The sequence below is a fragment of the Pteropus medius genome, unplaced genomic scaffold (assembly GCF_902729225.1).
Source record: "Pteropus medius unplaced genomic scaffold, Ma_sr-lr_union100, whole genome shotgun sequence".
NCBI classification, from domain to species: Eukaryota; Metazoa; Chordata; class Mammalia; order Chiroptera; family Pteropodidae; genus Pteropus; species Pteropus medius.
In genome coordinates, this window is record NW_024356248.1 from 3,488,290 (window position 1) to 3,503,785 (window position 15,496).

Below are 15,496 nucleotides of genomic sequence, written 5' to 3' on the forward strand. Positions count from 1 at the left end.
CCAATCCGATTGCTCTCCAGGACCTGTGCTTGGGACAGAGATCTTCTCATTCCATTAAGATACTAGTCGTAGAATAATAAAAACTCATTGCTGCTGGGAAATTCCTTATTGTCACTTAGAGAAAGTCTGCCTGACAAAGAAGCTGAGACAGAGGAAAGTAAAGCTGAGTAATGATGAGTCAATGTCTTCTTTTTCTGAGCTTCTTAATCTCAGAATGGGAAGTTATGTGAGCAATAAAAATCTCTTTTTTTGCTTAAACTGATTAGAGTTGTAATTCTGTCACCAATTAATTGAATAAGCAGAACAGACATATTTTCTCTAAAACTTAAAGTATTATGAAAGAATGAATAAACGAACGAATTAGCTCAATAGTGGCAGAAAATGTGCATTGCCCATAACCATGAAAAACAGACAAAAATAGTATCTGACCACTTTCCAATGGTTTTTAAGTTAGAGAACTTAAGTTTTAAGTTTGAGGCATTCTATGGATAGAGTATATTTAGAGTAAAACTTTTTGCTCCTGTCCAATTTGTTAATAAAATCGAATAATGCGTTGTAAATCATGTCACGTGTGTTGCATTGTCCAGTGCTCATCCACAGAAAACGATGAAATCTTTAATGTTGCTGTAATGCTATGTATTTGTAGTGAATAATAGCTTAAAAAAATCTTGACGTCTTACTTGCAAACAAAAAAGAAAAAAGAAAAAATTTTAAATCATAAGAAAATTGAATTTACATTTATCCTGAAACTTGTTACTTGAAGAAAATCGGGTCTGCATGTGGTTGAAGAAGAGCAGGAAGACATCTGTGATGACTCCGACAGGAGATTTCAGGAAGACTTTTCAGTGCTCTGGAGGCTGAGGGTGATGCTTTTCATTATGTCCAATGACACTTGGAAAATATGATGTTCTCACTCCAGCTGCTCTTGCATCGTCAGACATGAGTTAAATACTCAAGGCTTGAAAAGAAAGTGAGAAGCTTAGAGGGAGAGAGAGATTTTCTTAAGATAACCTGAAAATTTTGAAGGAGAGGCAAGGAGAAAGGGAGAAAGTTATATATATTTATATATATGTATAAAACTCACGAGTTGGGCGAGATGAAATTTCCAGAGCTTCCAGCAAAGCAGGAAACATGGGAAACGGGAAGAGCGACACATAACACATTCTTCGTAAGACAAAGAAGGCAGAGGTGATGAAGGCCGGGTCGGGGTAGCTGTCTGTGACTCAGTTACTTCCTTCACACAAACTGCCGGGGAAAGCTATCACTCATCCTGTAGTATCTTAGTTAGGTTTTCTTAGAAGTCAATCCTGAGACTAAGATTAGTGTGCAATGATCTATTTATGATGGAAACTCTGGATATGTGGGTAGGAGAGTGGGAAATGGGATAGCAAAGGGAAGCAGGCCGATTCGGCGTGTATCAGTGATCAGTTTACTGGTCTGGGAAGTTTGAGCTTAATATTCTTGAGGACCTCTAGGATTGACTGTAGGGCACATGGGATGTCAACCAACTCCCCTACCCATTTTTTGAAAACAGAAAGAAAGAAAGGAAGAAAGGAAGGAAGGAAGGAAGGAAGGAAGGAAGGAAGGAAGGAAGGAAGGAAGGAAGGAAGGAAGAAGTAAAGAAAGAAAGAAAGAAAAAGTCAATTACATGACCAGGACGAGATCACTCAATTTTAGTGCTAACACCAGAGAACCAGACCAAAGTTTGCTTCGTCCCTGCCTGGGACACTTTTCGAAGGGTCCACATCAACAATGTAAAGCACATCTCAGAAATCTGGCCCACGAGATGAATTTCCAAAGGACGAGTGAGAGCACTAGGGCAGGACAGTGATTCACTGCTGCAGCCTGTGTCGTTTTGGGGGATAGTGAAAAGAACAGTAAGTAGCCTTGGCACCAGATGAACTGAAGTTCAAATGTTGATACCACCACTTACAAACTGTGTAAATATTAGTTAAGCTATTTATCTTCTCCAAACTTCAGTTTTATAATATGCTAAACGTGGGTAATAATACCTCTCACATGGGTTTGCTGTGAGGATTAACCAAGATAATACGTGAGAAAGGGCTATGCAAACCGCCAACAACCATACATAAAAGGCATTAGCAAAATAGCCCAGGAGATAAGTGAAGAAGTCGGCATAGCTTCCATCTCTAGCATTTCCATGGAGACGGTCAAAGTGTAGCAGGATTTAGTTGTTTGGGGATGATTTTAGAAATCTTTTTTAAGGCTCAGGATGAAAGCCGAAGGAATCTAAAATGCTGGGAGATTAGAAGAGTTTGGGTTTGAGCTCATAATCTTTCTCTGCAGCAACATATTGACAAAGTAATGCTCAAGAGTGAATGATTTTCATGGTACAGGAAATCCATCTATTTAGCCCTTTAGATAGAAAACAGCTAACCTCGATTAAGGAAGTAGAGCCACAGGAAAAAAGTTTAGGAACCTTCCAACGCCATGATTTTCACTGCCTGTCAATGGTCTAACCATAAATCAAAGGGAATTCTCAGGAAAATTCTTATTGTCATCGTTACCTGTATTAGTTTGCTAGAGCTGCCCTAAGAAAAATATCGGACTGGGTGATTTAAACAGCAGAAATTTATTTTTTCACTGCGCTGGAGGCCGGAAGTCTCAGATCAAGGTGTCGCTATGTTTGGTTTTGCCTGAAGTCCCTCTCTTTGATTCACAGATGGCTGTTTCCTCGCATGACTTTTTCTCTATACGCCTCTCTAGTCTTCCTTCCTCTTCTTATAAGGACACCAGCCCTTTTGGATTAGGGCCCCACCCTAATTTGACCTCTTTTAACCTTAATCATCTCTTTAAAGACCCAATCTCTAACTACAGACACATGTGGGATGAGGGCTTCAACTTATGAATTTTGTGGGGATGCAATTCGGTCCAAAACATTATTTAAAAGAATACTGCAGAAAAGATACAATGCCACATCTGATCAACAACTAGGTGGTGTCACTCAGTTTACTAATCTCAAACTCAAAAACAGGAAATTTTTTTTTAAGTGGACCCTTTATTATATTCACAGGCAATAAAAACCCCAGAGCTACTGTTAGGCATGGTTTGAGTCAAACATGGTTTTGAGGTCAGCAACCTCAGTGCCTTCTTCCTGTCTGTCTAGAGGAGGGCTTGATCTTGCTGGGCTTGCAATGCCACCATGTCTGCCTTCATTTCTAGCAGCTTCCTTTCACTTAATGAAAGGAAGATTGAGGTCTAATTTGGCATCTGTTTGGACTTTGATCACTTTGCCCATTACTTATTATTTTAACTGATGTAGTTCGAGTTTTATTTTCCCATTTTCTGCTCTGAGGGATGAGAATTAATTCTCCAAAGTAATCATTTTCTTTTTGACGTTAGCAACCCGAGACACATTTGCTGAGGAGTGATCTCCAGCTGCGTCTTAGGGACTGTGTCTTTGTAGATGATATTCACATTGGCTTCCATGATCTTGACCAAGGCAGATACGATGGTTTCTGCTTGTTGAGCAGTAAACCCGTTTTCTCCGAGTTAACACACTGTGGTTCGGGCCTTAGTGTGTTTCGTTTGGGACCGGTGTTTCTGAATCGTAGTTAAAAGGTGAGGGAGACTTGATGAGGTGGGGTTTGACTTCGGCGTGGGACCCATCCCGGCTTTACTGCTGACTAGTTTCATTATCTCGTGCCACGTCATTTGGTTTTCAATCATTCATTCATTCACTCGGTGAATGTGAGCATCTCTTTTGAAATGTTCTGTAGAAAAGAAAGATGCATTAGAAAGGTAGTTCTAGGGATAATTGGAGTTGAGAAATACTTTTTGCATATTTGTGTACTGAGAGGGAGAAGCTCACAGAAACGGAGATATTGGAGACTTACGATGAAGATTAAGATGAATAAGAAGCTCTAAGATGATAGAAATTGATTAAACTGGCTTCTGAAGGACACAGATGAGATGGAGGCAAGAACTCAGATAAAAATATGATCCTTAGAAAAAAGGATGGTTCTTCTATGTGTTTACATACTGCTGATGGATGCTGGTTTCCTTTTCAAAGGTGGGAGGGACAGATATGTCAAGGCACCAACTGGAACTGTTCCTTTTTATTTTTCACTAACAAATAAGCCCTCAAGGTTTACCAAATGACAAATAGATACATTTCCATTTCTGTTGCTAATGAGAGACACACAGTGCTTTTTTAAAACTAACACGTCTGGTGACTGGAATGTTATTTTGGTGAGTTAAAAACAAATACATTTCTCTTATGTAAGTTTTTCAAGTGGCATCTCTGTGCCTAGTCCAATTTAAATAGAGAATCAGATGGAATTTACATATTCAGTACGACCGTACTGTCTATAGGCACTGTTCTAGGTTCCAGGAGGATGAGTGAGACACAGGTTCGGTCCCCAAGGAGCTTACAGTCTAAGAAAGGTCACGTATCCAGTCTTAACATGAGCTTGTCCATACGGGATGGTTTTTCCCTGGCAGTGGAGGTCAGTGTAGTGAGAGGCTTAGGGGTTTGGGGATGGGAAAAACAAAAGCATTAGGTTCTAGGAAAGGAAACAAAAGGAGAGAGAAAATGAACATTAGTAAATATTATAAGGCAATCTGGAAAATTGTTATTAGTAGAAGGACGGATATATGTTTCTGATAACCTCAAAAAAAATGTATGGTGGAAATGGCTTTCATTTGATTTGCAAGTGAAAGTATTCCAACCTGAGGGAATAGCATGAAATAAGGCAAATGGGGGCGGGGGCTCACGTGGTATGGTAAGTGGAGAAAGGAAGTTGTTTAATGAGCATCTACTGTGTGCCAAACACTAGAGTAGGTGCTCTTGGGTGTGTGTGGATGGAAGGTAGGGTACTCGGTGGTTCCAAAGAGAAAACTGAGAAGATTGGTTGGGGCTAGTTTTCTTTGAACATCAGGTTGGAGAGGTTACACACTGTCTTGTAGGCAACGAGCAAGTCCTCATGGTTTTAAACACTGTGAACTAAAGACAGAATGGGAAGTAGCAGGAGCTGTGACCATGCATGAGCTGAGGTGCCAAGGAGGTGCGAGCTCCACTGACCCCTTGGACTTTACTTACAAAACACGGGTGCAAAAAATAATATTATTAATAATTTGAAGATGGCAACTGCAGAGCATTAAACCCCAAGGATGGGGTCCTTCTGAGCACAGGGCCCTATGTGACTATACTAGATGAACATCTGTGAAGCTCGCTCTGGAGTGACCTTTTAGTGTATGTGCTGCTGAAGCGAGCACAAGGAGTGACTTTCAAGAATATCGTTTCAGGAGATTGGGGGTGGGAATAGTCGAGGCTGGAATGCGTGGATTGAACATAGAATGGGAGATGATGTAGACCACTCCCAATAACTTTAAAGGTAGAAGGAGGAATACCTGTATAGCATGAGGGTATATTAGGGTGGGAGGCAGCTTCTGGAGAGTTTCGAGGGGAGGAATGGGTAACTTAAGCAAGTTCGTGGATAAATAAATTAGGTGTGTGTAAGGGAGAGTATAGCGGACAGGGACTAATTGCCATAGTAAGATATCACAAAAGTACATAGAGATGGGTCAGCAGTATAGGTGTAGGGGACAGGGAAAGAAGGGGGGAGCTTGTGAGACAGGAAGTCCAAAGAAGACAAGATGGATTTAAATGGAGAAGCTGAGAGGAAGTGAACATTACATGGCCCCAGTCTTAGCGGAGAAGGGGAAGATGTCATCTGCCGGGAGTGCTCAGGGAATTCTGGAGAAATTGGTGGCGAAATTGGTGGTGAGTCAACGAGTCCTAGAGCCACAGCTTTCCATTATGCCGCCAATCATCTGCATGGCTCTGGGCAGATCGGTTCCCTGCTACGAATCTCAGTTTATTCCTGAACCAAATTAGATATTTACACAACACGTATTTACACAGTGCTCAGTATTATAAGTGCTTTACATCTATTAACTTCATTAATTCTCACAACAACCCCTTAGGGAGGAAGAGAGAAAGGGAGAGACTAAGTGACTTGTGTGGGCCTCCCCAGCACTAGGGGGAGAGCTGGGATCTGAATCCGTGCATCTGGCCCCCTGGCTACTGTAAGGGTCACCTCTGGGCTATGGTGTCTTGTGTGCCTTAACACCTAATGGTCTCTTAGATCTGATGTGTCCATGAAATTAACATTCTTAGACAGACTAGTAGTTTCTTGATTCTTCCTCTAAGCCCAGAGCACCTTTGCTCTATGAACTTACTGGTCAGAGCCTCAGAGGAAGAGAAGCTCTTATTTTCCCCATCCAGCACCACCAGAAATGGCTCATGACATGAAAGGCTCGAAATGGCCATGAGGTGGCAGCATTAACTCGAAGATAGATGGACGGACACTGACACCCGGCCTTAAACTAACCCCAAATTTAGCAGTGGCCTCTTTCTTCTCTTTCTTTTTCTAAAACCCCATCGTATACCTTTTTGAAGGTAAAGTCACCATTTGACTTTGGAAGGAGACCAACAATGAAGAAGCCAGAGACGTCAAAACAGAAGTAATCCCCCAGGAATGAAGAGCCTTTGTGAGGGAAAAGGTAAATTCAGTGCCACGTGGAACTGCTGAGGCTTCAAGCCACTGTGATTGATTTAAGTCATCCATTCAGTAAGTAGCAGATTCTAGGTCCCTCACTCGCCAAAATCTGGGACCATTCCACATTACCATGCTAATAATCTTTATGTTAGGCTGTTTAATTTTTTTAGAATGTTAAGCTTTGGTAAAGAAGAGTACAAAATTATTTTAGAGAGCCCGATGTTTTGGCTAAATTGTCTCAGTTATTAGAGTGTAGGAAGCTACAGATCAAGTTTTCTCTTCTTTTCCCTTCCCCTCTTCCCACTTCTTGCTTTTCCTCTCTATTCTCATTTTTCTTTTTTTTTTTATTCTCTCTCCTTCTTCCTCTATCTGTTTTATCTTTGGTCGTATTGATCAAATGCAATAACGAGCAGGAAATCTAGCCTTTGGGGTCAGGATTTTAGATGCTACAAAATCCTCAGAGGGATGCAAAAACATCCTTGGTCTCATCTCACCTAGCTTGCTACCTACCTGGAACCTTCTTATTTTTTTCTTGTAAAAAAAATAATAATAATAATTTATTCTAACAGGAAATTCCTTCATGACAATAGTTTCGCGAAAAAAAAGACTAGGTAAACAAGCTTCACTTTTGCAGTTGACTTTACTGGAACACGCATTTGTGAGTCCCCGTAGGATACAGGACCCATTTCTAGAGAGCATTTCTGCTTGTCTATGTTGATTGTCAGTAGAATACAGTGTAAAAACATATAGACTTCGTTGCAGACAGACTTGAGCATCTCTGCTTTCTGGAACTATAAGATGATCCAGGTTTTTCTGGGATATTCCCTTCTTTAGTCCCAGAAGGAGTCATTTCTCTAAGGAGCCCTGGTTTCTTTTATTAAAAAATATTACAAGAAACTAAGATCTTTGCCCTAGGTACATACCGAAGTTTTCACATCTGTAAGATTGAAAAGATAATACATTTCTCATAGAGTTGTGTGAACATTAAGTGAACTAACACATATGTAGTATTTAATAAGAGCCCCAAACATAGAAGGCATCCAATATATGATCATTCAGTAGAGGTTGAAATAGGATCTTTGGCTCTCTGTAAGCTCTATATTAAAGCTCATTTAAAACAAAGTTAAATGGGCGGGGGGTGGGGGGGGGAATATCCTGAAATTGTTTTGATTCACAAGACTCCTTGGAACTTGGGATTCTTTAGTCAGAACTGGATTTAAGCGAAATAGTGATTCTGGTGTTTATCATCTATCTTTGGCATTTAAAATTTCCTCCTCGTTTAGTTTTAGAGAAAGAGCTAAATACCAATACTTACAGGAAGTCTTCTTTGAGCGAAATGGAGATGGTTGGACTCTCCAGCTCTTAGCAAGGCATTTTTGATGGAACTTGATGATCAATAATTTTAGCCTGTGATTGAAAAACGGGAGTGGGGACTCCCCCTGGGCCTCTGAGGCTCTTTCATGTCACAATAATGTTTCATCCCCTCAGGAAAGTGGTATTTTGATGGCTCGTTTGAAAATAAAAGATTTGATGGTCACTGAGCCTCGAGTTGCACTAAGGTTGAGACCTCAGGGACCATCCTTCCAGAAGACCCCAAATCTACCTAGATGCCAGCTCCCAGGGGACCCCAGCCCTCCCACATGGTTTGGAAGCTGTTGCTTATCTCTGAAAGCAACTAAAGTGCCTTCACACTTTTACCACACAGCTTCAGGAAATCCTTTACTGTTTGAGATTTGAGGTTCTCGGAGGCTAAAGAGCTTTTCTTTTCTTTTTCAGACTTCAGAAAGTCCAGTAGTTGAAGGCAGCTCTAAACTGAGATCACACAATTCCCAAGGAGCCAGGTATGTTTTCCTTGACCTTTTTAAAAGCAGCATTCTTCACAGCGAGTAGAAATAATTTGTCTAGGAAAAGGGCTCAAAAGAAGGGGCTCATATAGAAATGACTCAATTCCATTTTTTCCACTGTTCTCTGCCACGTCTCATAACAAAATTGAGACGGAGTGAGCCTCCCATAGGTAATTCTGGGTCATAATTTCTTCAACAGAAACTGACATCGTTATTGCAAGATAGAGTGCTGAGACCAACTGGTGTTAATAAAACCCAGGAACCAAGTTCACATGAGCAACCAGCAGTTTAATAATAAGATAAACAAATTAGTTTGTACTGAACACCCATTGTAGACCACACAGTAGCTGGATTTTTCCATATTTTATATTACTTAATCCTCTATTAGTAGAGGGAAATTGATTTGCTTGCTAGTAAGCATTAATACCATTATTCCAACTCAACCGTTGCACTTCTAGTCCATTTATTCACTTAACCAACATCTAAAAGTCTACTATGCATCTTGCGCTAGTCTAAGCCGTGAACAGTGATTCACAAAACGGTGACAGACCTTGTCTCTTTCTTCATGGAATTTAGTCTAATAGTTTACTATTAAGAGTTTCCTTTGGAAATTTCCAAATACGATGTGATGGCTGGGAGTGCTTCTTCAAACCCCTTTAGAAACAATTCTGATAAAACTTTTATTTCCAGACTGTCTTGGTGGTTTAGACTTCTATATATATATAATCCCTTACGTTTTCATGTTTTTCAATTTTTAACACACTTTCTTATTTGTTGGTCAGTCTAACACGTAGTATCTTTAAATATTTTAAAAATGTCTTTACTCTTTCAAGGCTCCTTCTGATATTTATTTTGGGCCTTTGCAGAAAAACTTGGCCTTTGTGGGGCTTGAGAGGGAAAAAATACACCAGCAGCAGCCACAGCAGCAACAGGAGTGGGGTTAGGGCCTTGTAACCCTTCAGGGTGCGGCACTGAGCGAAGGAGGCCTTTCTTCTCTCTGCGTGATTCCAGATTTCTCTTTGCTGCTCTGGATCCAGGTGTGTTTCTTAACAGTGACTGCAATGCATAGTGGAAGGGGTTGTCCATCAAAGGACCATGGGAAATGCCTTGAATATTAATTGCTAACGAAGATGGCAGCCTGAGGCAGTTCCATGTAGGAAGTGTGTGATACCTGTTAGACATCAGAACTATAGCTTACGTCAGTGTTAACCAAGGTAACTGATTGGCGTTGGAGCTGATGTTTTGGAACAGCACTAAGAATCCACGGCGAGGCAGCTGCCTTTCACTCTTGGAGTTTCTCCAGATTGTTGATTCCACCTTGTTTTGGGGAAGAGGTTGTTTTATGAGATAAGAAGATGGATATCTCTTTAGTTGAAGGATCGTAGTGCTTAGCAAGCGATTTTCCCTTTTTGAACTCCCCCAGCAAGGAGCAGAAATACTTGGAATACTCTAGACCTTGAACTAGCCACTTATCTCACGTAAGTATTATATATATACATATGCTGTAAGATATGTAAAATATAGAACTCATGGAATTCTTGTGATTGCAAATGAGCACAAAGAGTTTCATAAACTCTAGAACAGTGGTTCTCAACCAGGGACAATGTTGTCCACCCCCCTGCCTCCACCCCAGGGAACATTTGGTAGTGTCTATAGACAGTGTTGTCACAACTGGGAAAGGGAGTGTGTTGCTGGCATCTAGTGGGTAGGGGCCAGGGATGCGGCTAAACAGCCTTTGATGCACAGGATGATCCCTCTCCCCTACCTCCGACCAGCAGTTGAGAAATTCTGCTCTTGGGTATTGTATAGATACTGCGATTAAGTAACTGTGTGACCTCGAGGGGCGCCACATACCTCAGTTTCCTGATATGTAAGATCAGGAAGCTGCTTGTCACTGATTAGAGGATATTATGTCTGCTAAATTAGAGAGAGCACATACATGCCAAAAGTAAAAAAAAAAAAAAAAGAAATAGATGTAATGGAAAACACTGTCAGTTGAAAAGTTAATTGATACATTAGTGGATGGAAATCTATCAATAAGCAAAAGGCAGATGAAAAGTATAAGTCTAGGAATTTATAAAAGTCTAGGAATTTACCTTAAAAGTCTAGGAATTTTCCTTATCCTAAGGGCAAAGAATTGTGAGAAGATGCACGAGGCATTCCCTGGAGCATTGTTTATAAAGATGACAAACTGGAATCGAGGGAGTGGAATATCATCAGATTCCTGTCCCGTAGCGTTTCACAAGCCGGCTGAGCCGGTTCCGACGATACCAGGCACAACACTAGTGCGTGGAATTGTCGTCTGAGCAGGACAGTCTGGGCCGCCTGCTTCTTTCTGTGTTATGAGAAAGGTTCCTTACACATCTGATCAATGTGGTTGCTTTCCAAGGTGAGCCAAGGTTGAGCAGAGATGAAACGTTTTTCTCCTTTCAGTCCCTTGTCTCTTCCATTCCTTTCTTCCCTATACCTTTCTCTCTTCCCTTGTCTCCGGCTGTTTCCATCCGCTCTGTGACCAGGGACAGGAACAGTCTGTAAACTGTCCGGGCTGAGGAAGGAAAAACAATAGGAGAGAGATAGGGCCCTACGATTAGGACACAAGGCTTTCTCCAGGCCTGTCCATCCCCAACCTCACTTTACTTCTGAATATTTTTCATACCACCGGTCTAAGCTAATGTTTTGGCAGGAAACATGGACCCAGCTAGACAAGTGAACAATAAGCTGTTTGTTGTAGAGTTAGCATGAAAAAATGTTTAAACACTTTGACGTTCTATGCAATTCGACAAATATTTATTTATGTGTGCAAGGGGCCATGGCAGGCTGGGTGGGTGGGCTAGACGGGAGGAAGACAGTCTCTGCCCCAAGGGACTTAGCGTCAGTTAAGGAGCTGGATGGTTGCCCAACTAATTGTGTGATAATCAACCAAGACCCAAGTGCTTTGAGAAAGCAGAGAAGGGAGGACTGAACTGTGACCGGGATCAATAACAAAGACTTCTGATAGGAGGCGGAGATATTCTTATCTCCATGTAAATATATAAATATAAATTTCAATTTCATCACTGTTGAAGGATAAACTCATAAAGACATTAAAAGTCGTAGTTAAGAGCTCTGGATTTAATATCAGACAGGCCACTTTCAACACTTACCACTTATGTGACTTTGGGCAAAAGTTGTTTTATTATTATTATTTTTTTATTATTTTATAATAATAGCTCTCCAGTCCCCATCTAAAAACTACTAGGTTTTAGAATAGTAGCCAGAAAAAAGGAGAGCACGTGTAACATATGCAACTTGGAAATAATCTAAGAAAGAAAGCAAAATGCTCTGTTTGCATGTTTTATATTATGGAGCATTGTTTATAAGAGTGACAAACGGGAAACGCGGGATTGGAGTATTATTATCTGTACAGTTACTCCTCGTATAAAATGAGGAAAATAATAGAATCAACCCCAAAGAGTTGATGTGAGAATTAAATGAGCTAACCACAAGTAAAGCCCTCGGAGCAATGCCTGGGATATAGTGAGATATTATTATGACTAATACCATAGAATTATATGTGCATAGAAAAACAGCGAGACATCTCCATAGAGGCTATGTTCTTGGGAGTGAAATAAGAAGACAAGGAATGAGGGATTTATACTTTTTACTTCATACTATTCTCTTTTTGGTTTTTAAAAATTAAATAAATAAACTCTTAAGAACGATGCTACTAGACACATAATCATTTGTTTTAGATGATGTAAACAGATAGAGTAATTCAAGCTCTGAGTGTATGGACCTTGGATTCTTTAATATGAAGGTGTGAGCTCTGATTCTGGTCTCTAATAATTAGGTTATCTTGGTCAATGTTAAATTCTCCAAGCCTTAACTTTCTGATCCATAAAATGGGCATAATAGCACCTATCTAACAGGATGTAATGCTGTTATATAAGGGAAGGGTCTAGCATGTGCCTTACCCATAGTACATTCTCAGTCTATATTAGTTTTCTATTTTTATATTGTTGGAGCCCAGTGCAGGAGGCCCCAAGATATCCCACAATGACATATTGATTATTTCAAATTAAAATGACTCGAGAAGCAGCGGGAGCAGAAGGAACTCCCTGACTTGCCTCTGTCTCTAAAGACAGGAAATAAATCTCCATGTGACAGGTGCCCTTCCTGCCCCCAGGGGCTGAGAGGTGACCTGATCACAAGAGTTAAAAAATCCAGAGTCCAGAGTCGGAAAAGCCTGTGTCAACAAACCTTGTAGCCTCGACTCATTTACTCCCTGAGCCCAAACCTTCCTTAGATTCCTTTGCAACAAGCACTAACGTTCTTTGTCCTGGCAATTTCTCACATTTTTATCCTCCCTTTGTCTAAATAGTATAAGAAGTTTGATCATTTCTTTGAGCCTCAGTTGAGTGTCATATTCTCCCGTGCGCGTGTATTTAATTGGGTTTCTCCTGTTCATTGAGTCTTGCGTCATTTTTATTATTTTATTAAGATTTAAAGAAGGATAGAGGGGGAAAGTCTCCCCCTCCCCAACACAATTATGACGTCATTCCTCTTATACTTCCATCTGGGTGTCATCGGCTTCTCTTCTTTAATCACCAAGCTAAATTCAAGTTGACCCGAATGGAGAATAGCACCGAAGTGACAGACTTCATCCTCTTGGGATGAACCGATGACCACAACGTTCGGGTTCCCCACTTCCTAGTATTTCTGTTCACCTCATTGCTCTGGCGGGGACGGGGGGATGCCGGTGGTCATGCACTCTGACTCCCACTCCCACACGCCAGTGTACTTCTTCCTTTGCAGCCTCTCCTTCGCAGACTTGGGTCGCTCGTCAGCCGTAGCTCTTAAGATGAGGTGGCCGCATTGTAGTTAGGGAACAAAGTCATCTCCTGCAACGGATGTGCCGCTCAGTTCTTCTTCGTTGTGGGTTTTGCCGCTGCTGAGTGCTACCTCCTGGCCCCCCAGGCCTCTGACCGCCACACAGCCATAGGTAGACCTCTTCATTACACCAGCACCATGACGACAGGTGTGTGCGCCCTCCTGACTGTTGACTCCTATGTCTACGGCTTCCTCAGTGCTTCTATCCACACTGCAGACGGCTTTAGACTTCCTTCTGTGGTTCTAATGCCATTAATCATTTGCGTGTGTGTGTGTCAATCCCCTACTCTTGGCTCTCTCCTGCTCCTACAGAAGCATCAGCAGCTTGGTTGTCTTCTTTGTCGTGGGCTTCAATGTCTTTTTGCCCCTCGTGGTCATCCTTACCTCTTACCTCTTCACATACATCACCATTTAAAGGATGCATTCTGCTGAAGGATGGAAGAAAGCCTTCTCCACTTGGGCATCCCATCTCACTGCATCTTCTACGGCACAATCATCTTCATGTACTTACAGCCCAGCTCCAGCCAGCCATGGACATGGACAAAATAGCATCCGTATTTTACACTGTGGTGATTCCTGTGCTGAACTCCTTTGATCTAGAGCCTTAGGAACAAAGAAGTAAAAAATGTTCTCTGGTAACTATTCAACAAACTTCATCTCTAGTCTTTAAGTGTGAGTAGCAAGTAGGCTGGTCACCAAGGGATAAACCTCCCCTGAGACGTAGATGCCATCATGACTTTTGAAGTTTGGCCGATTTCAGTTATTGCTTCTCCCAAAATAGTAGTTACTCCTGCCACTAGGAGTCATAAAAAGCAGCAATTCGAAATGTCTCATTCAGGAAGATAATCTTAGTTTAAGGGAAGAGCAACATGTGTGTATTCACGATGGAGTCACCAAACTTAAGGGTGCAGAGACACGCGAGAGTTTAATTTAGAAGACAAATATTGTCTTTCATAGTCCTTGGAACGAGAAATGCTTTTTTCCCCTCCAAACCTTCTGCAAGTTTTGGTAATCATGTTGGACAAAGGCCAGAAAACATAGAACAGAGTACAGGCTTTCTAAAGAAAGGTATGTTTATTCAGGTTAAAGTTTAAACAAAAGTTTAAAGTGTCTACATCCTTCTTGCCTTTGTTTCTTGACACCGTTTAAAGCAAAAGATGAAAATATGAACTGAATGCGCTGAATTTCTCCTCCACATTTTTAATTGGAAGAAATTTCCATTCACCATTAAAATGTGGTGTCAGGATTACATCTTCCTTGTATGATATGTATCAACTAGAACGCACAGCGTGATGCTTTTCATTTCTTTGGTCCATGGATTTGGAAGCAAAGTTCCTAATGCTGACAAAAGCTATCTCAACAGTTTTAATAACATCTCAGAGAAGATTGTAATTTAAAGAACAGAGCACCGGTCCAAGAGTCAGGTGGCCCAGTATTAAATCCGCCCGTCTGTGCCTGCTCACATGGCTGCCTTTACTTATCAGTGGTGCACTAATGTGTTCTCCTTCTGTTAAAGTGTTGGGAGAACTTTGGTAGAGAACAATAAGCCACCTTGTGTATATAACAGCTTCAGTAGATAAATTGTTTAAACTTTAACCTGAATAAACATACCTTTCTTTAGAAAGCCTGTACTCTGTTCTATGTTTTCTGGCCTTTGTCCAACATGATTACCAAAACTTGCAATAGGTTTGGAGGGGAAAAAAAGCATTTCTCGTTCCAAGGACTATGAAAGACAATATTTGTCTTCTAAATTAAACTCTCACGTGTCTCTGCACCCTTAAGTTTGGTGACTCCATCGTGAATACACACAATAGCTTTCTGTGCCCTCTTCGCTTCTGCTTCTTTTAATAATTCAGTTCACCTCTGGATCCCTGTTGCTTTCTGATGTTCTGTAATCAGATGCTGCCAGAATACAAAACCCGGCGGAAACTGACTTTTTAAGATAGGAATGGCGTGAGGACGCACAGCGCCAGTCCGCCTTCCCGCCTCAGGTCACGTGCTGGGTGGCGGGAGCGCATGTGCGTGGGAAGGGAGTGGCGGATACTTCTCACCTGTCAACTGCTCCATGGCGTTTGTAGCTACAGTTAGTGTAAGTCGCCGCATAGTTTGTGATTTTAAGATCTCTGACACACTCACACAAAAAGATAAATGTTTATTTTAACTGTGAACACCAGAAATCTCCATGGGCCAAATCAAGGAAATTAGTTTTGAGATGATCAAACTCCATCATGCGCGGGACAGCCTGTGTCTGAGAAGGGA

General features: G+C 41.3%; 1 protein-coding gene and 1 pseudogene across 1 annotated transcript in view; both read left to right on the forward strand.

Annotated features, from left to right (window-relative positions):
• Nucleotides 1–6,382: 6,382 nt before the first annotated feature.
• LOC120600792 (olfactory receptor 5B2) overlaps nt 6,383–15,496 on the forward strand; it is a 40,420-nt gene continuing 31,306 nt past the window's right edge. The window contains exons 1-2 of the mRNA XM_039860323.1: nt 6,383–6,596; nt 8,301–8,365. The gene's annotated coding sequence lies outside the window, so the exon portion shown is untranslated. The remainder of the gene's footprint in view (nt 6,597–8,300; nt 8,366–15,496) is intronic.
• On the forward strand, nt 12,981–13,845 carry LOC120600741 (olfactory receptor 1444-like; annotated as a pseudogene).